The sequence below is a fragment of the Falco biarmicus genome, chromosome Z, assembly GCF_023638135.1.
Source record: "Falco biarmicus isolate bFalBia1 chromosome Z, bFalBia1.pri, whole genome shotgun sequence".
Classification (NCBI taxonomy): domain Eukaryota; kingdom Metazoa; phylum Chordata; class Aves; order Falconiformes; family Falconidae; genus Falco; species Falco biarmicus.
This window is the reverse complement of record NC_079311.1, coordinates 53,260,304-53,281,814: the sequence shown is the minus strand read 5'-3', so window position 1 is coordinate 53,281,814 and position 21,511 is coordinate 53,260,304. Positions and strand designations below refer to the sequence as shown.

Sequence of the window (21,511 nt, the reverse complement as noted above, 5' to 3'; positions counted from 1 at the left end):
AAACTAAATTTCAGCTCTTCCATTTTTATTTCTCCAGAAGAAAAAATAGCTTGTGTTTTGAAAGAAAGTTCAGCATCCTGTTCTTTCATATTCTGAATTTGTTCCTTTTTAAACATCGCTAACTTTAACGACTTTTTTAAGACTTTAATGAAAAAACATTTTTATTTTGTTAGGGTGCTTTTCATTTAAGTGAAGTCTAGGGTTAACCTGAGGAACTACAATTTTGCAAAGATTATTTTATGACTTCTGTTGACATGTCAGTTTAATTCTGTAATCTGAACATGTGTGAACACATGTCTATCCTAATGACACCTCTGCTGGCACAAAATAGTAATTTGCAAATTAGTGAACCTATTTTTACCTGCCAATAGCAGTAGACGTGGTGCTTAGGGACATGGTTTAGTGGTGGACTTGGCAGTGTTAGGTTAACAGTTGGACTCAATGATTGTAAGCATCTTTTTCAATTTAAATGATGCTATGATTCTATTCTATGATTCTGTATCTGGAATGCATAAAAGGTAGTAAGACATAAGTATTCTACTGTATTTTGAATCAGAATACTTGTTTCATGACATAACATTCACATTTTCCTATTCACTATCCCTTTTTCCTCCTAGTTTGTTAGAAATGTCTTACGAGTGTGACTTGCAAGTCTAAGAAGTAAACTGTGTCCATAGTCTTCTATTTTAAAATGTCTTCATTTTGGAAAAGATCAGTTATCCTAACATCTAAATGTGTGGGTCAGACTTTGCTTATGAATGATCTCATGTTTGCAGCATAATAACTTTAAGGAAAAAAAACTGCCTTTTCCCTTCTTAGCTTGCCTCCATCCGTTAGAACTTCATCTCTACTCATTTAGTGAAAAAATATTGAGGCACTACAACTGTGAATAGCAAAGGACATCTTAAGAACACAACAGTATTAGTGAATTGAGTATGATACCAATTTCTCAGCAGCCCTGAAAGAAGCGTAACTCCAACTGAACTGTTTATGCCAAATGTCTTCTAGAGCATCCTGCAAATATGACTGGAATTATAGTGTATTCACACAAAACACATGAAAGGTAGGGAAAAATGAAACTTATTAATTGCAGTAATAAAGATTTATGTTCAGGCAGTGAGGTGATGAAAATTAATATCACTCTGCTGAATGGAATGAAACTGTGACAATTGAAATGAATTGAATATATACCTCAAGTGATTTCTATGGCTGTAGATTACTTTTATATTTGGGGAAAGGGAAAAATGAAAGATCATCCCAGGAGCCAGGCACAGATGATCTACTTCCAGTACCTCTCCTGCCTTGGACCCATTGCATCTTTTTTTTGTCTGCAGTGAAACAGGAATCATTTTCCTCACTAGAGAACTTCTGTTTCTTTAGGGACTGGGGTTAGTCTTTGGTCTAAAATCCAAGCCCTAAACTCATCAAACCAAAGCAAAATTCCAAGTGTACTTATGTTCTCATTTATAACTGCTGTATTACAGTAATTTTACTTCCTCCACTCCAACAGTATTAGTGTTATTGTTAACAAATAGAAATAAGGATTTGATAAGAAATTAAGCCAGCTTTGTAATGTAACATCATGCCACTTGGAAGTCAGTTTTACTTACATTGGACTAATTTTGCTGTTGAAAAACAGCATGACAACTCCTGACCTCTCAGCAGAGACTTGACATAGCAAAAAATTTGCTGCCAGTCATTCCCTCAACACCAAGCAGTTAACAGACACTCTTCATTTCTACTCAACCTATGTCATTGAGTTACTACCATTTGAACTTGCTGATATTTGAATAAAACAAAACAATACAAAATGTGGACATGAAAAATTCTTCCAAGTATGATATGTGAGAGAGAGATATTGTATATTAGCCTTATATAATTTTTAACAGTAAAAAGCAGCTTTCCGAGCACTATAGAGAAGATAGATATTTCAGGCACAGAGAAAGGAGAAAGCCTAGTGATTAATAGGTAGCTAAACACTTTTTTTACAAAAATATCCACATGGTCTTTACATGTGAAAGATGGACATCAATGAAAAGATACTGATCACTTCCTTTGCTTCTTTGTTTTGTAAGAACAGCTCATCTTTCTTCAGGTTTGTTTTTGTTGTTGTTGTTGTTGTTTTGTTTTGTTTTGTTTTTTCCTTAGGCATCAAAATCACCTAGAATGTTTCTTTATTCATAAAAATTTAGGAGATTATGATACACATAGCTGCTGAAATATTTGATGCTAATTTTCCAAAACTGTTAATGATTAAATTCAATGTATGCAAAAGAATGTCACTTAGTCAAAGCTCCTGCTGAAATGAAGGATAAGTCTGAATAAACAGTATAGGACTTGATAGATAGAACTCAGTTGGAGTAGCTTACTATTTTTAAAATTCATGGATAACTGATTAATTTTATTGAAATTGATGATACAGTATCCAGCTATTATTATATATCAAGGACAAAAACATTTTCAACTTACTCTTCTCCAAGGCACATCCTGTTGTTGCGTCTCAGGATAGAGATCTAAACAAAAAATAATTAAAAAAAAAAAAATTACTGTTAGAAAAAGTCATAGTCAAATACCATGGTTTTATGCATACACAATTTTATGTTTGTTGATAGGAACAGTCAGAAAGAATTATGACTCATAAACTTTGCAATACCTGACACATACCTGAAAAGAACAATTAGCAATAAAAATGGAAATGCACTTCTGCAGTTCTTTATTTGCTCTTATCAATGTTTCTGAATTGCCTTACAAGTCTTACCATGAATTTCTCATAATATCAGAGAATATATTTAATTTCAATATTCATAATTAAATCTTTAAATGATGTCATAAGTGAAAGTCTAAAATGACAAGAATTCAATATTTGTCCTATGTGTCACCATTCCCAAATATATACCTTTGCAATTCTTGAAACATTTTTTCAAACTTGAATCAGTTTACAGGATTTACTGACATTTAAAAACCAATTCAAATAAAAAGTCTCTAATGTAGAGTGATTAAATGCACTGTTTTCAAGGCTGCATAAAACATTCAATTAAATACTATATATTGTGTCAGGGTTTTTTGTCTTTGTTCTTGTAAAATTAGGGCTCAAGTAATAATAATTAGATAATAAAACCTAGGGTAAGCTATAAACATTAACTTCAGTGTTCCTACGTGTGAGTCCTTAATATTGCAACAAAACTATTCATATGCAGAATTTCAATACACAACTGCAGAACTTTGCAGTAGTTCATAATAAAGGATGAAAGCTTAATCAGATTAAGTTGAGAATTGGCACTTTATTCACAAGTGATTTGACTGTGTAATAGCTATACTAACATTTCTAATGTGCATATCTTATATCTTCATCGATTGAAGAGGGAAATGTTCAGAACTTTATTTGTCAGTTTTCCTACCCCTTTTTCTGTCAGTACAGGTATATATACATACCTAGCATGAAACCTATACACACAATGTTCACGTAAGTATTCCAGATGGTTTATTGAGAAAAACTTAAGGTTGTTACAAGTGTGAAAATTTAAGGGCTGCAAGGTCTAAGAATAACAGATATTATTCAGAAGGCTGAAATCTACTATACCAGTGCATAAAGGTCTTGGGTTTAGCCCTAAAATTATTAGAAATGCTGAGTCTTAAACGTCCAAAGAGGAGAAGATTGATTACTTCCCGGAAGGATATTTTACTTTTGAAGTTTGACTGTGCAAATAATGAATACTTGAAATTTATCTGGGATTCAGGTATTTCAAATATATTGTTGGGAATATGGACAAGTGACCAGAAAGCAGATAAAAGTAAAAATTGTAATCAGGTTTACATCAGAAATAACTTATGGTCAGTTCGTGACATTACTGACTACACAGCTTATAACTGCTATATATACAGCTGTTGGCTTAAACAGTTATTGACAATTCCAATCCTTCTGCCCAAAAAAACCCCAACAACAACTACAAAAAAACAAAACAAAACAAAAAAAACCCAAAAAATAAACACCCAAAAAACTATAAAAGCAAGTAAACAAACAAACATACACCACACCACACCCCCCTAAAATAAGCAGATATAAGCAAGGGCTCAGAATGCATCTATTCATTTCAGTCTATGTTCATGCTAGTTAGGCTTTGAAATAATTTGCTTCAGAAGCTGAATTACACTCCTGTGAGTTATTCACACTTTTAAACTTTGCAAGGTTAAAGTTGTAATTAGCAGTGACTTCTATGTAAATTATTAATTTCCTCCTTTTAAACCTAATGGAATAATCCAGACTCTCTACAAACCTTCTTTCTATAGCTCACCTTTAAGAGCAGTGACTGATCTTGTCACTTGTCCGATTTGTAGAAATGTTTCAACCAGCGTTTACTGGTCAATATCTATATGGAGGGCATGAGAAAGTGTACATCATACTCTACAAGAGTTCTTTAACTGAGTTTAGAAGATGGGGCATACCTTTGAAGTGAAAGGAAGGGCTACTGAATTCTTTAAATTCAATAACCCATGTTCTTCTTCTAAGTTAAGAATCTGTAAGGATCGGTGAAAGCACATAGGACTATTCCAAAGTGTCTAATTCATAGCTTCTTAAAAAAAAAAAAAAAAAAAAAAGCAAACAACAAAACAACAAACAAACAAAAAAAACCCCTAGATTAGAGGGCACGAGTTTGCTTCACATGGCAAATACCTAATTTCAGGATGTCATTCTCAAGTTAATAAATATGCAATAGAGCTCCAAGCACTTATTCTTGAGTACAGGCTAACCAGTCACATCCTAGGGTGGCAGCTCACAAAGATGATGTCTGTTTGGCAGCTAAGTGACACATTTCCTCATGAAACACATGAATCACAGTTTCTTCCTTCCACCACCCTTCCTAACCCATTCCTCAGAATACCAACTTTTATATTGTGTTCCTTTATTGTTTAAGATCAGAGATATTTGACAGTAGTCCTTCCAGATAACTTAGTAACTGGCTTCTAACAATAGTCCAAACTCCTCTCCCCCATGTCAGTTTTCCTAGACCTGAAGCTGAATTATGTTTTACTTGAAGGACTAATGTTTACAAGAATTCCAGAAGTAGAGTTAGTGTCTAGAAAAGTTAAAGGAACTGAAGAAAAAAACAAAGAGTTAGGCACTGAACCTAAACAGAGAACAAAGGTTTGTTTTGAGCTTTTATTGATCATTTCAGAAAGCAAACAGGTTTCTTGGCAGTAACTGAGTGACCTGTGTGATATCTGGCCAGTGTGAATTAATTCCTTCTTACCTTATTTACATTATTAGCAACTGAAAACAGGGTCACTGAAGTTGGTGTGTTACAATGATGAAAGCAAGCACAGAAATTACAAGATTTCACACTGAAATGATAAAGTGACTTCACTCATAGAAGTCCAAAGAATACTTTAAGACAATATGTATTTGAGCACAGAAATAAAAGTCTGCCAGAATATAGCCACTATCAATGGGCAAAAATAGCTTTATCTTTTGTGATGCTTTCAAACGGTTTATGGTAACCTCCAATTGATGAATTTCAACCTTACTTGATTTTTTGGGAGCTTTCTGAATGAAGGCTGAGGGGAGCTGTGCACCCACTTCATATCTGAACAGAAAATTATCTTCTCACACACTTCATCTGATCAAGCATTAAACTGTGATTGAGCTACTTCACACTTCTGCTGCTTTCATGATGTATGGAACCAGAAAAAAGGACATAGAAGCTTTGTTCTTCAAAGAACTCTCGGTATTTTCTATGATCACTGTATTTGTGGTAAGAAAAAAATATTTTCTTTGAACAGCAGACTTCTCATGCTTCAAAATCCAAGACCTGTTCTTTACTCATCGTATGTCCATGATGTATATCATGTAGAAAAGGAAAAAGGTATTCTGAATAGTATATTGCTGTTCCCAGGCATAGTTTTGTCTGGGTTTGTCTTCTGCCTTTTCTTGATTATGTGATAAAAGATGCATAAGCCCTAAGATTTTCGAAAGATATTTCAGTACATTAAAGATAGATGTAGATTTGTCAAAACACTTAATCATCCTACTGTCACCAATGTGATTTCTAAAAGCACCTGTGTAGGTGTTCAGGTGCTTTTCCAAGCATCCTAATTCCTTTGAAAGTACAATCTGCAAGCCGTATCTCAGAGTTCAAAATTAAAGAGGTGTTGCCATGCCTAGACAGATGTTAATGACATCAACAGCTAACCTGAGATTTATTATGGAGGCATCTTAATCAAGAACATCTGATCCTTCTCTTGGGACTAGGACTGATGGGAGACTTACAGTCTCAGCTATTGCAGTTCTGATGATGTGTGTGTGAATATTGCTTCCATGGATATAAAGTCACTAGTAAACATTAGCTTTATTTATGGAATGGTATTTCTTAATAAAGTTGCATCTGGAGGCCTTTAAGCTAGAGTTGACTGTTGTATATTTACTTGTGCCAACTGTGAAGTGTCAGTCCGTAATATGAAATATTTACTATCTGAGGCAAACGGTAATAAAATGGAAAGAAAAAAAAAAAACCTCAAGCAAAATTAAACCTCTCTTGACAATACACTCAATTACTGTCAAAAGACTTAAAAGTATTTAACCTTTAATGTATGAATATTTGCCTGATATTGATTTATTAGGAATTTCAAGCTAAGAAAATGTGTGGTATTTCAGTTTGTTGATTGCCTTCAAGGATTTTCTTTGCAAAGGCCAGCTAGCTAGGGAATACCTCTTTCCTTGCAATGGCTTGTCAATTATAGGTAAATGCACACACTGGAAAAGCAGAAGCGTTCAGAGCAGGGGCAGGAAACTACTGACTTGTTTTGTGGACCAGAACCTTTCTACAAGGGGAGAATGAAGGGGTATCAATAGACAGAATACATGGTTTACAAACACCTACATAATGAAAATAAATAGAAAAGCATTTTCCAAGACACGGGTCCATAAACAATTTATTAACTCATAGCAGAGGGAAAAAAAAGAACAATATTTTCAAAGTGCTGTCTTGGGATACCACCCAGAAGTCCTCATTGTATCATGGTTAATTTCATATCTGTGTAAGTGGCTTTCCTTACATAACACTGTACACAGGAAAGCGGAATTTGATTTCTTAAATACTCTCTAGCTGGATGTGGAATTAGGACTGAAATGAATCAATTTCAGTCACAGCATATTAATCTCCAAAATCCTTTTCATATTACAGCTAAATGATAATTTAAAAATATTAATAGATTTTTAGAAGCACAGAAGATGCATGATCTTTCTCTTTCTACTTATCTAACACAAATATTTAACATTCAGTCAAAGGTATTTATATCAGTTTTATATCAGAATAAGAAAGCTGGATAAAAAAACTGACTATTCTCCTTTTTTACTCTTAAAAATGGGAAGTCTTGGCAATACCCTAACAAATTTATAGGCACAAAAAAGTAGCCATTAGACCAATTTAGACAATACTGTGTGACTAATTTGTAACACAAAATAAAAAAGCAACAGAAGTTGCAGTCAGAATCTTTATTTTCTGACAGTCTAGATTTTAACTTGCTGTAATTCCTAGTCTTCTACCTCAGCGACACTGAACAATTGTTCATTGTCAAATTACAACATTTTCCGTTATTGTCAGGTCGATAGGAAAGTTATCAGTGTTTTCATTCACTAGCTTCATTAGTAGACTCCTCCAGAAATTTAATCCTGTGTGGTATTTCAGCATAAACTTGAACACATAGGCTTTGAATTTGATAGTCCAGAGATGAGTAAACTGACTGAAGCATGCAGACGGGGCTCAAATTACTTAGATTATTTATTTTCTTACAGTTTTTGAAGAGTTTCTTAACAATAAAGAGGCAGAAAAGTGAATATTTCAACTCCAGAACAGACATTCATAAAGAAAATGTAACATTATTTCCATGAACATGCTACACTTCAATCCCATTCTTCTCTCATACATATGTTATGGAGGTAGTCTTAATCATTATTCTTAATCATTAATGTCATAATAAATGCAATAACTCTTCATCATATACACATCACATCTTACTCCTAAAAGTATGTCTTAATGTTACTCTTTTAAAATCACTGCAGGACTCTGCTACTGCTGAAGAGAGTAGTTTTATTAATGTGCAATGACAGCACTGTCAGAATTATGCCCAGACTGATTCAGATTAGTTCATAAAAGAGTATCAGACCTTCTAATAAGGGTAGTGTGTCAGTATCTGTGTAAGTGGTCTGTATTAGTTCTGGCAGCTGAATTGCACCTGTGAGTGATAAAATGGTAATTGTACCATATTATCAGCCTGCAACACTGACATTAACATGTCACACCACTATACCATTACATGGATTGAAAGGCAATATTTGTCTTTGATTTCTTTTTAGTTTTTAACAGAGAGGATATTTTCTGTGCAAGACATATAACATAGAATGCTGAAGGAGGAATATTTTCTCTATTATGTTTACTTTATGTTTTTCTTTATGTAAACCTGCTGTACAGCCTTCTCAACAAAAGCATGCATGACATGTCCAGAGAGCACTGTTCATCCACTAAAACAAAATGAAGATATGTGATTTTTCCTCTGTCTTTCACCATGGTAAACTCATTGCTAACTTCTGCTACAGCGACTCAGACATCTTCACAGCATCATTTCAGGCATTTAAGCACTTCTATTTTCAAGTCTGGATCTCAGGTCATTACATATCTCCAGGAAGAGCTGCACAACCCAGACTTTTTAGCATAGGGCTAGCATCAGTGTTGCCAGCTATCATCTGTTATAATTTCACCTTGTCTTATAGTTTTTCTGGAAGCTGTCTTCAGTAAATAGTCATTCCTACCTAAGGGAATGTTGTTTGTTAGTACTAGAACTTAAAAAAAAAAAAAAAAAAAAAAGAAAAGAAAAGAAAAAAACAACTATGTCCACTCTGAAAACATTCTCAGCTTCCCTTAAGTCTTACCATTTTCTGTGCATTTAGAGATTAACTGCTTCAAATGCTTCTGTTATTCATGTCCTTGTGTTTGCATCACTCTGCTATTTCAGCTCACTGGAAGTTTTACTTTCACCCTCTTCTCTTCTGTCCCTTCTCTCCAGACAGTCTTAACCATTTAGTTTTTCTGTCTCTTTCCAGCCTCTCAGCTTCAGTAATACAGCTATGTAACTATGCAATATCTTCAGCACTGAAAACATGGCCGGTTTTTGCAATTGTTTTTTTGTAAGGTGGCTTATTTACATCTACTGTTTCTCCATTAACCCCAAATAACATGACAGGCACTGCCTCTTCAGCTAGTTTTGACTCTTTTATTTGTGACTCTACAGGCAATGTACAACACATTAAAATCTTTTCCCCCTGCAGAGTTATCTTTTCTGTTTCTAGTTTTAGCATTACTTTCTTCTGGGGAAGTATTTCAGAGGAGCAGACTCAGTTGTCTAAAGAAAATGGATTTTTCTACCCCATCTCTTGGCTGCAAATTCCTTCCTTTCTGCAAAATTGTCGATTGAAGGTGATAACTGTCAAAAGATGTTTTTTTTTTAACCTGAATGAATCTTGACATGCTATCAATATCATGTGGGATCAGAAGTTTGTATTGTTTAACTTAGCATATATAAAAGACAGGAAGAAACCTCTTGCAGATGAAATAAAGCTAATTATTTATGTAAATGTATTAAAAAAAGAAAATTTATTAAGAATTTTTTTTTACTTCCAGAAGCATACAGTAAAGAACTAACCAAAAAAGCTTGCTTCAGCAAGCATATACGTGGTGGTATGGCAAGGGAACAAAATGGCTGCCAAAATACCTCAACACTACCACCTAATAGCATCATACTACAAGGAAGAGCACCTTCTTACCAATGCTTTCTTTTCAAGTTACATTATTCTTTAAAACCATTCTTTAAGAGACATTGTGTTTCTGAGCCTGCACACTGACATTGAGCTCAGGGTTTGTGCAGAACAGCTTATGAGACCCCAAAGGACGACTGTGCTGAGCGAGGTAAAGTGATGACACTTCCTGCTGAATTGACTTCATTCTGATCCTATGAGATAGTGGCCTTTCTTCCAAAGAGGCTCTTCTTTTGGTTTGAAACAAGTGGAATTGTAATGATTCACATATTAGTGTCACAAATTCTAAAGATTTACACAACAATATAGCACAATAATAGTCTCATTTTCCCTCTCCTCCAACATTAAAAAATGAGGAATAGGCATGTATATTAACCCTACTATTTTGGACACTTTCCAGATTGGATAATTGCATTCTGTCTACTAACAATTCTCCTGCAGTTTCAATTAGATACAACGTTCTTTTTCACTATCCTGAGCGCTTGTGCAGTTTTGCTGTTCACTGTTCAACAGCTGCCACATTTCACTTAGGAGGTGCTTGCATTTCAGTATTTAATGAGATGAGCCTTATAACCAGGCTTTCAATTAGCTGCCTTGTGACTTTTAGACTGCAATCTGTGTCAGAAAAATTAGATGCTCTGGGAAGGTAGAATTTATCAGAAAAAGTTCAGACCACTTAGGAAAGGGTCAGATGGCCTGTATAACACAAAGATGCAGAGCGATCCTGAAAATCAACGTTTCTATCCACTGAAATAAGCAGTAGGCTAGGTAATCACAATCACGCCAACTTTCTTCTTTGAGTATGTAGAATTATTTTTTAATATTTGTTCTAATCAATGCATTCTGTGCAAAATGGAACAGTTTGTGTAGAGAAGGCCAAGCATACTCTCAGTCCACAGCTGTCAACATCTCCAACTTTGTCTTCTGGAAAAGGATCAGTTGTGTGTGAGTTTCATCAGAAGAAACAGAGAATTGTGACATCTTTATCATAACGTGAGTGAATATTCTCTTTCTAGGCATAGCTGGAGTGGGAGGGAGGTGTGATTGTCATTGCTATGTGTTGGCAAAAAATAATGACCCTAACTAGAAGAAAGGTCTCAGGAATTTTTGGATGAGATCTATAGCAAAGAACTGAAGAAGATACTCAGCTACATGAGTTGGAAAAACATTGTAATATTGGAGAAAATCCGCCATAAAAAATGCATTTATCCTTATAATTACTTATATTCCAGCTACAGGTAGTTTCTCAGTGTGGTGTTTGCAAATTTTACTGCTTAGCTCTCTACACAAATGTACAGGTGACCTAAAGGAGGATTCAGAGATTCAAGAGTCAGATTTGAGCACTCAAGATTCAAATTCAATCACTAAAAACTGATACAACACAGGGATATTAAAGGCCAAGTGGTGAAAGACTGACATAGTTTCCAAGTCCACACTGGGACACAGCATTCAAGCTAGTGATTCAAGGCTTTTAGCTGAGATTAAGTCCTGTTTGTCACACAACAATGAATGCCCACTAGCAGTTGTGCCACATTCTATGCACTCCTGAAGTAGATTTTTCACTTCAGTTTCACCTGGAAGGTATTCATTTTGCAGATCCAGGACACAAAGTGAACTAAAGTCTGACCAGTGGACACACTTAGAAGATTCACTTTAAAAGCCTGGTCCAAACTCTAATGCTAATGTTAACACTGTGTTTGTAAAATGTTTTTGTAACCCAGTTTACCTGTAAATCTTAAAGTAAACAAAGCCAACATTACATTTGGACATGATGCAAATAAAAAAAAAAAGATAAATGGATGAGATATTAATTCAAGATCTCGTTGCTCAGACAGCTCTGGAAATAATATTTCTAGAATGCTGTAATTTCTTCACATGGTCAGTTCTATACACTCTAAAAACATCTGCAGAAGAAGCCAGCCATAAAAGTAACTGTGAGTTATTTACAATGTCAACAGATGACAAGATGTAGCAAAAGCTTATAATACAGCAAAACCCCAACAACAGATGGATTTTTAGAGATACCTACATAAATTTTGTAGCAAGATAAGCAAAGAAAAGGAGCACTTTTTCTTAAAACCTGTTGTGGTTTTACCCCAGTCAGCAACCCAGCACCCCGCAGCCGCTCACTCACTGCCCCACCCCCACCCAGAGGGGTGGGGAGGAGAATCAGAAAGAAATGTAAAACTCAGGGGTTGAGATAAGAACAATTTAATAATATAAACAGAATTTTAAAAGGTAAAAACAACAGTAACAATAATAATAATAACCATTATAATAGAAAGGTGGGGGAAAAGAATAAAATCCAAAGGGAAGGGAGAAGGGAAACCAAGTGATGCACAGTACAGCTGCTCACCACCCGCTGACCAATGCCCAGCCAGTCCCCCAGCAGCAATCCCCAGGCCCCAGCTAACATCCCAAGTTCTATATATTCAGCATGCCATCCCATGGTATGGAATACCTCTTTGGCTGGTTCAGATCAGCTGTCCTGGCTGTGTCCCCTCCCAGTCCTTTGTGCCCCTCCAGCCCTCTTGCTGGATATAAACATCATATATATATATATAAACATATAAACATATAAACATCACCCAGCAACAACCAAAACCATCAGTGTGTTATCAGCATTGTTCTCACATCAGAGCCAAACCCCAGCACTGTACTAGCTAAGAAGAAAGTTAACTCCATCCCAGCCCAAACCAGGACAAAACTAAATTATGTTAATCGAAGCATCAATATACTCAGATCTCTTAAGTTTTGATTGGCTACATATATTGATTTGTTCCTGCAGTTTGGTTGATTCATTTCCCTTTTTTACTTTTTAGTTTTATATAAAGGAATAATGGAATACTAACAACAGAAAGTATGTAAAGATGCAGATATGCAAGCAGACATTTCTTGGAGCAATTTGAGATATACATAATTTCACAGTTTATCCATTTATCTGGCCAGGTCTACCTTGGATTTTCATAATCAGTACCTAATAATATCACAAGATCTTTACTTGTTGTACAGCATCAACCACTATTGCTGAATTAAAATCTATCTAGTAAGAAATCAAATGTTTTGGGTGGGGTTTTTTTGTGGTTTTTTTTTCCTTTTCAGACAAAGAAATGTGCAGAATTGTATGTGATACAACGTATGTGATACAACAAAATGTCTATCAGAACAGTCTTTCATGTATTCCTGTGTGATACAAGTACCCTTGCATACAAAATTTATTTCATAATGTGTTGCATAAGGTTGAAATCTTCTTTCTTTTTACTAATCAGTTCACCTTTCAACAAGCTTTGTTAGATTACTGAATCATGACAAATGATTCTTTATATATGAGGATACTCACTTCACACTGATGAACTAACAAATTAAAATGTAATATGGAATGATGACACTAAGAATATTAGGGACAGTCCTTCTGATGTGGGGAAAGAATGCATAATTAAACCAAGATTTGTCCTTTAATTACAACATTATCATACTGATAATGCTGAATGAAATGTAGTTTTGAGGAATTCAGTGAAATAACATTAAAATGACAAGAAGCTATCACACATTTTTTGTCCCGAAGCAGCCATATTTCATTACACAGTACTGAAGGTTAGAAAGCAATCAAGTGTGTTTTGCCATCACTGTCTCAGGCTAAGGTAATTATTAGTTTGAGAGTTTCTTTTTCTCCCCCCCACCCCCTCTTTATTTTTTAACTGTGCTTACCCAAGAGGAAAATGAACACAGTACTTATCAGGACAATGCATACATCAGTGATGAAGGCAACAGACCATGGCTGGAGCCATAGGTTAGCTGCAAATCCATTAATGATTATAAAAAAAAAAATAAAAAAAAAATCTGTGAATCTAGGATATAGCTGAGTAGTAAGTGTACAAAAGTCATAAAAAATAACAATGTAATTTGCATTAGTATTGAATCAGAAAGGCTCTCAAAAGGCCAAGTAGCAGAGGTGAAAAATTATCCATAAGGGGACTGAAGGCAAACTTTCTAAAATAATAATAATGTCAAAAGTCATGTAGTTATTTGCACTCAGTCTGGAAAAAAATATTAATTTTTATAAAAAGCACTTTTTTTGCACAAAAGGATGATAACTACAAGGAGAAACACTAAAATATTTAAAAGTCCCTTAAAAGGTCTTACATGGGACAATGACTTTAACATGAAAGGGAAACTAACATTTAAGATTAAAGGTTGAAGATGATATATTAATTTTAAGATAATTTGTACTATATTTTTTATTACTTTTAGTCTTGTTGATTCTTTTCTAAGTTCAAATTGTACGAATTGGGTTTTAGTAATTCTTATTTTAATTTCAGACCTTCCACAGACATCTCCATATGTTAAAGGTGGGCTTTGTTTTGCTTTTTTATTTATTAGATTTTAATACTTTGCAGTCTCTTTATAGTTTCATGAACTATGAAATATTTCTTTTATATATTACACTAAAATTTTCCATGACTAACTCCCTCTTGTGGTCAAAAGAAACTTATGAAGGAAGGGACATCATTTTATATGTAGTTATACTTGAAAAAAGAAAATATGCATTTACTTAGAAATCATATTTCCAGATGGTCTTTATGTCATCCAATATTTTTATTTAAATAAACACATGTTTGTGATGTGTGCCTTTTATCAGATCTTTGCTTTATCAGAAAAAAATAATCTTAAATCGTTGTATCTAAGGATTAATATGTCAGTATAACTGAAACTGACACATTCAACATTTTATTGCTTTCATTGAAGGGTCAACTATAATTTCCTGAAAGATAGGAAAACATTGTTTATACAAAAGCAACCTAGGTGAAAGCTGGATTTCAAAAAATCATTTTGTTTCTATTAACTTATGTATACTCACAATTTAAACTATTTACTGTAAAACACAGTGAAATAGAGGTTGAATGAGCATTTTTTTCTTAAAAATGTCATAATTTATAAAGTACATGAAATATGTCAACTAAAATTCCTCTATCCAAACTACAGAATTATGTTCTTAAATACTGGTTGAAAAGCTTTATAAACTAAATTAAAAATTTACACTTGATAGAAAGTATTAAATCCCTTCTTAAAAAGAATCATAAAAATAGAGAAATCACAAGGTTTGGTAATAGTAACTGTTGCATCTATCAAAGGAAAACCAAATGTTTTTGAATGGAATAGCAATTTGAGAAACTCATAACTTTCTATAGCATTGTATCACCTTTTTGTTTGAAGGGATGAGAGAATTGGGTTCCTATGACCATTTAGAAAAATCATTGTCAGGAATATCAACATTTGGATGTCAAAATCTTGCACGTACACATTTTCAATTTGAATATTAACTTAGCTGCTGTTTTATGGTTCTTTTCTGTGTACAGCAATGTCTTTACCTCTCCCACACATTTTCAAATATGGATTTTAAAATTTAGGTGGGATTTGCTCTACTTTTTTTATTAAACGTATTCCTGCTGTGTAATTGTATTCTTGGCTGGAAAAACACATAAAAAATGAAACCCCAAAGACTGATCTTCTGCACCAGCTTGACTTTTTGTGAGAAAACAGCTTCTGGTGAATCTTTACAACTCTCTGCCGTTGCTGTGATCTTCACATGGAGGGCTGTTTCAGCACAGACTGAACACAGAATGGAACACACCCTTTTAGATTCACTCATTTCTGAGCACAAACACGTGACTTTTCTGTCCACTTGTGTGTGTGCTTGTGTGTATGTCTTGCGTGTGTACAGCACACTTTTTGCACATCTTTCAGCATGTGATTACAAACTGATCCTGGGCTTGCTGCAAAAGATGGCTTAACGACTTTTGTGTAACTTGGTCACTCATTTCCACTGACTCATAATGTCCAAGAACAATCTTGATACCTAAAATAAATTTAAAATAGATAGATTTGAAATAGATAGATTTGTGATTAAGCACAGTTGACAGTATGACCACATACAAAGGCACTGTATATGTGAGTACAGGTATAGGAATGACATCTGGCTCTTTCTGCTATAGTTACAAAACCATTGACTTATTCAGGGTTGAAAGCATCTGTGGATGTCACCTAGGCCAACAATCTCTATATTTGGTCTGCCAATAGCAGCCAGCATTGTTGGACCAGCAAAGCAGAGGCAGAAGGTATATGAACAGTACAGGCCCAGCAGAACTTTGAGACTGGTACTTTAGTCCAAATACTTGGGTTTTTTTCTTGAAGGATGGAACTAACTGTTCTTATATTTTTAATATGTAAAGGTTGGTCTCTTTTGGAAATGTGCCTCAGGGGATGTTAATCAGAATCTTACTGAACCACTTCAAAATAGCCATTTAAGAATGGGGAAGAAAGAACAAGCCCTGCCTGTAGTTTTCACATATACCCGCATGATTCAAGTTCCACTTAAAACTTGCAATATTTAAGAGCCTGATTTCAATGCGAAACAAAGACCTGGAATTGCTTGAACAGTTCAAAAAATACTCCTTGCATGTATAAATCAGGTAAATCACAGCATGTTATGTACTAGTAGCAATTTACCTTGGAGTCAGCAGAACTTGGTTTGTCGTGGGGTCACAGGGTAAGGAGCTTGATGCAGGAGCACCCCCTATCACCTCATCTATCTGGTTCTGCCAGTACTTCCAAAGTTCCTAGATCAGACTGTTGTCTGACCTCTGAACCTTAAGCTTTACTATGTCCTTCTGTTGCTTTTCTTGTTCATGTTCAACACATTTTATTCTGTGAAGATACATTCTTATTCCGTGATACTGTTTGAGCGGTGTAGAAACACCACTGAGTAGAAGCTACAGCATGCTGACTGCCAGCAGAACTACCCAGAAGAACCACTTTCAGCTAGTTTTTCATGTGCCTTATCCTTTTGCAGAGAGCTGTGCAGAGAGTCTGCAGCAAGGGAACAGCTGCTGAACCTTGAGAGAGGAAAAACGCACAGTGGAGGAAACAGCATCAGTAAGAAAAGAAACATAGAAAAGAAAACTAAAAAAGAGGTTCTTCAGTAGTCAGAAAGAAAAATCACAACTCTCAAACTGGGCTTCTAAGGATGGAAAGAATGTCAGTATTTTGAGGGGGAAGAGGTATCAGTTGCTGTGTTTCTATCATGTTTGTGTTGTAAGGGAACAGTACACTAGTGAATACATGATCCTACAGACTCCTATGTTTCACTGGTGTAAGTGGTGCTGTATGTGAGGCCCCTCACTTACAAATGGAGGAGAAAAGACAGTTCTGCCCTTAGTGAAGGCTAATGAGATTCCTTTCTGTGCTGGGATAAATTTTACACATGACACCTACACTTCTCAAGTGGTCTGCAGAGAAACCACACAAAGTACTCAGTATTGTGTTGTGTCTTTTTTTTTTTTTATATATATTCTTTCAGCACTGGTTAATGCTGGCTTTTTTGACCTTAAAGAAAATGGTCATGGATTTATTTGTCTAGAGTTTAATATTTCCTTTTCTCTGTGGAAGAGTAATGATCTTTCTGTATCTTTCTTTTGAAGAACATGACTTCAGCAGCTAAGGAGCTTGCAGTGGATAGCAACATTTTACCCTAAGCTAACACAAGTAAGTTGAAAAAGATGTCAAGAGACTGGAGGAGGCAGAAGAGGGCCTGCAGATGATCAGGGGGCTGAAGCACCTCCCTTATCATGAGAGACTGGAAGAGTTGAGGCATTTTAGCCTAGAGAAGACTTTGAGAGGACCTTATAGTAGCCTTCGAGAACTTTAAAGGGGTCTAAAGGAAAGATGGGGAGGAACTCTTTATCAGGGAGTGTAGTGATAGGATGAGGGCCAACAGTTTTAAACATAAAAAGGTAGACTTAGATTGGATATTATGAAGAAATTCTTTACTGTGAGAGTGGTGAGACACCGGAACAGGTTGCCTGGAGAAGTTGTGCATGCCCCATCCCTGGGAGTGTTCAAGGCCAGGTTGGATGAAGTTTTGAGCGACCTGATCTAGTGGAAGGTATCATTAAACACGGCAGAGGGTTTAGAACTAGATGATCTTTAAGGTTCCTTCCAACCAAAACCATTCTATGACTGCTGTGGGTTAAGTCTGGCTGGCAACTAAGTACCACACAACTCCTTACTTACACCCCACCCTCCCACACACCCCCAGCAGGATGGGGGAGAGAACTATAAAGGTAAAAGTGAGAAGATTTGTGGGTTGTGATAAAGACAGTTTAATAAATAAAGCAAGAGCTCCATGTGAAAGCAGTAAAATAAGGAATTAATTCACTACTTCCCATCAGCAGGCATGTGTTCAGATGTCTCCAGGAAAGCAGAGGTCCATCAAGTGCAACAGTTACTTGGGAATACAAATGCTGTAACTTGAAACATCCCTTACTTCATTCTTCTCACAGCTTTTACTGCTGAGCATGAAATCATATGGTATGGGATATGGCTTGATTTTTTGAGGTCAGCTGTACCAGCTGTGCTCTCTCCCAGCTTCTTGTGCACTCCCAGCCTACTTGCTGGCAGGGCAGTCTAAGATGCAGGAAAAGCCTTGGGGTGTGTAAGCACTGTTCAGCAGTAACTAAACCATGCTGGTGTTAATCACAGTTTTCACCACAAAACCAAAACAGCATCACAGGAGATACTATGAAGAAATGCAACTCTATCCCAGCCAAAACCAGTATATCTGGTGACTTTAAATGAATATCTCCTGATTCTAAAGCCCCATACACTTGGACAGATTTGACAGTGTTGGCTATCTGGATCACTGCTTGCACGGATTCTGTTTCTGTTTCTTCCAGGAGTGGTCAAAAATAAAAGCAAACTGCTTGCTCTGCAAGCAGTTTTCCTGTTCTATTTTCCACAGAATTCATAATGAAGATTACTTCAAGGAGTACATACTCAGGCCTTCAGAAAATGGCTGTTTTGCCAGCCCTGATGCTTGGAGATTTCCCTACCATAACCCCATAATATGGGAACACTATACCTCAGCTGAATGTGTCAGTCTTGCCATCTGCCTTTTTAAATTAGAAGTGTATGATCAGCATGCCAAATATGACTCTTACGCTCCATTGTATGGTGAAGAAAGTGGTTCAGATTCATCAATTATTAAAATCTCTGTATAAGTCAGATTCTCAAGAACTACATCCTCATGAACATAGTTCATCTGTGACTGATACTGATCAATCCCCCTTGGGTGATGAAACTCCAGGGCTATCACGTTCCGTTTCAGGACGGAGAGGTTCATGCAACAGTCAGTTCTCTAGAGGTTTCAGGAATTTTTGCTTAGGACTTTGCTGTGAAGAGAACTGAACAGTAAAGTCAGTTACAGGATAATGCTGACTTAAATAGCAGTGACTGTTGTTTGGACAATTGTGGTGTTGTTGGATTTGTTAAGCCATTAGCTGAGAAGACACCAGAAGAAGCTGAGCTGTCTTTGGACACTGAAGTGTCAGTCAGGGAAGAGGAAAGGGAACACATGAAGAAACAGCAGCCAACTCAGTTTCACAGTTGTAGTGACAGTGTATCAAGCAGAAGTTTTTTGCTATATTCCCCTACATATTCAGAGAATGTAGGTAGGTGTAAAAGCTGCTCATCTTCTGCAATCAAGAAGAAATATGATAAGAACAAATGTAAAGTGAAAGATCTGTCTCCACAGGACTTGATCTGGAGCCTCTCTTCAGGAAGGGACAGTGTGCTCTCCTTGTAATCACAGACCGTACAGAAAAGGCAAGTCCATGAGTCCACAATCCTCCTCACAGCACAGTCAAGGCAGACATGCCTATGGACTAGAAAGGAGCATTGTGGCAAGGGTCAACTTAAAAGGAGGTGATTAAGAAACAGAAATAGTAGCACACACAGGAGTAAAGAAAGAAGAGGATGCTGATCACTCATTACACCAGCACCTCTCAAGAAAACCAGAGAGGATTCTTTAAGTCATGAAAGCACTGCATCCACTAAAGTAAGTAAACCATGAGCATGTAGCGAAGGCCTTGGCAAAAGAAGGTCAAGAAGCATAGACAGTCATCATTATTATATGAGAGAAAATTGCCAAGGTAGATACCAGGAGGGTTATGCTTTTTATAGTCAAAACATGTGTGGAGATGTCTATGAATCCTCATTCAGGAGGAGGACTGTGTCTAACACCCAGTATTCAAGACAAGCTACTAATCCAGAAGACAGTGCAGAGTCTTATACTGAAATGATAGGTCTGCATAGCTGGAGGGGAACTCTGTGAGATACACTACTGCTATTATGAATGCTGCAGGTCAAGGAGTCAGTCAAGCAATAGATCAAGGACACCCTCTGGAAGTATGGATGGAATTAAAAGTGAAAAGCCTGTTGGAAAAAGCAAATATAGAACTCCCAACTTGGACGACGGTGGTCAAGAACAGCACAATTCTAGAGAAAGGAAATGACCACAAGAAAAGTTTATCAAAATTCAGTGACTGCTACAAAAATGAAGATAGTCTTCCCCAAAATCAAGCAAGTAATGAGACAGAGTAAGAAGTGGGGGGGGGGTGGGGGGGGGGGGGGGTGGGGGGGGGGAGGCAGGGAGGGGAAGAGAGATTAAGAGTCCAAGTGTGGAGACTGTCTTTGGAGGAAAAATTATAGAATCAAGCTTTGTAGAAGGAAAAAGGAAAAGCATAAGAATAAATAAAAGAAAGATCACACAAGTAACCTAGCACATTCTTTTGCAGTTGTGAATAAAATTGATAGTGATAGTGACAAGGAGCTAGAAAGTATTGAATTTGACAGCTACATAACTTGGACAGGCACAACTCAGGTAAATGAGAAGAAAAATGAGTCTCCATCTTCTTTTCTGCAAATGATAGAATATGAAGATATTTAGACAGTTAGCAAGGTAGGTGGATTAACTGGCAAAATGTATAGTTTTGTTACCTCAAGAAGGGTCTTAGGTGGTGGCATTAGAAATGCTGAAGTTGAGCTTTGAGAAACAGCAACTGATCAGTCTTCTTGTAATGGGTACCAGTACTGACACATCACACATAGAATCTGTAACTAGCCATTTTCAAGGCCCACAAGCAGCATCCTCCAGTCAATTGTCCTCTCCCAGGACTTCCTTTCTAGAGCACACAGGGAAATCAGCATTGATACTAAAAGCTCCAAAGAGATTTGTTAACAGATTCTCTAGGTTGGATTACCCAGGGAGGAAAAAGAAAAAGAAAAAAAGAAAAAGAAAAAGAAAAAGAAAAAGAAAAAGAAAAAGAAAAAGAAAAAGAAAAAGAAAAAGAAAAAGAAAAAGAAAAAAGAAAAAGAAAAAGAAAAAAGAAAAGAAAAGAAAAGAAAAGAAAAGAAAAGAAAAGAAAAGAAAAGAAAAGAAAAGAAAAGAAAAGAAAAGAAAAGAAAAGAAAAGAAAAGAAAAGAAAAGAAAAGAAAAGAAAAGAAAAGAAAAGGAAAAGAAAAGAAAAGAAAAGAAAAGAAAAGAAAAGAAAAGAAAAGAAAAGAAAAGAAAAGAAAAGAAAAGAAAAGAAAAGAAAAGAAAAGAAAAGAAAAGAAAAGAAAAGAAAAGAAAAGAAAGCAAAAGAAAAGAAAAAAGAAAAGAAAAGAAAAGAAAAGAAAAGAAAAGAAAAGAAAAGAAAAGAAAAGAAAAAGGAATCTAGCGTGTTTTAGACTGAACAATTCGTAAAAGTGAAGAAGATAGAGTATTGCTAGCACATAACACATAACAGCATGTAGCACTTCTAAAGTTTCTCACAAGAGGGTTTGAAAGTTGTAATTTCATAAAGCAATCCTATGTTCTCATAGCTTGTA

At 35.8% G+C, this 21,511-nt stretch overlaps 1 pseudogene; it reads left to right on the top strand.

Moving 5' to 3' along the window:
- LOC130142193 (E3 ubiquitin-protein ligase Topors-like) overlaps nt 1–20,588 on the top strand; it is a 64,178-nt pseudogene extending 43,590 nt beyond the window's left edge.
- Nucleotides 20,589–21,511: the final 923 nt, after the last annotated feature.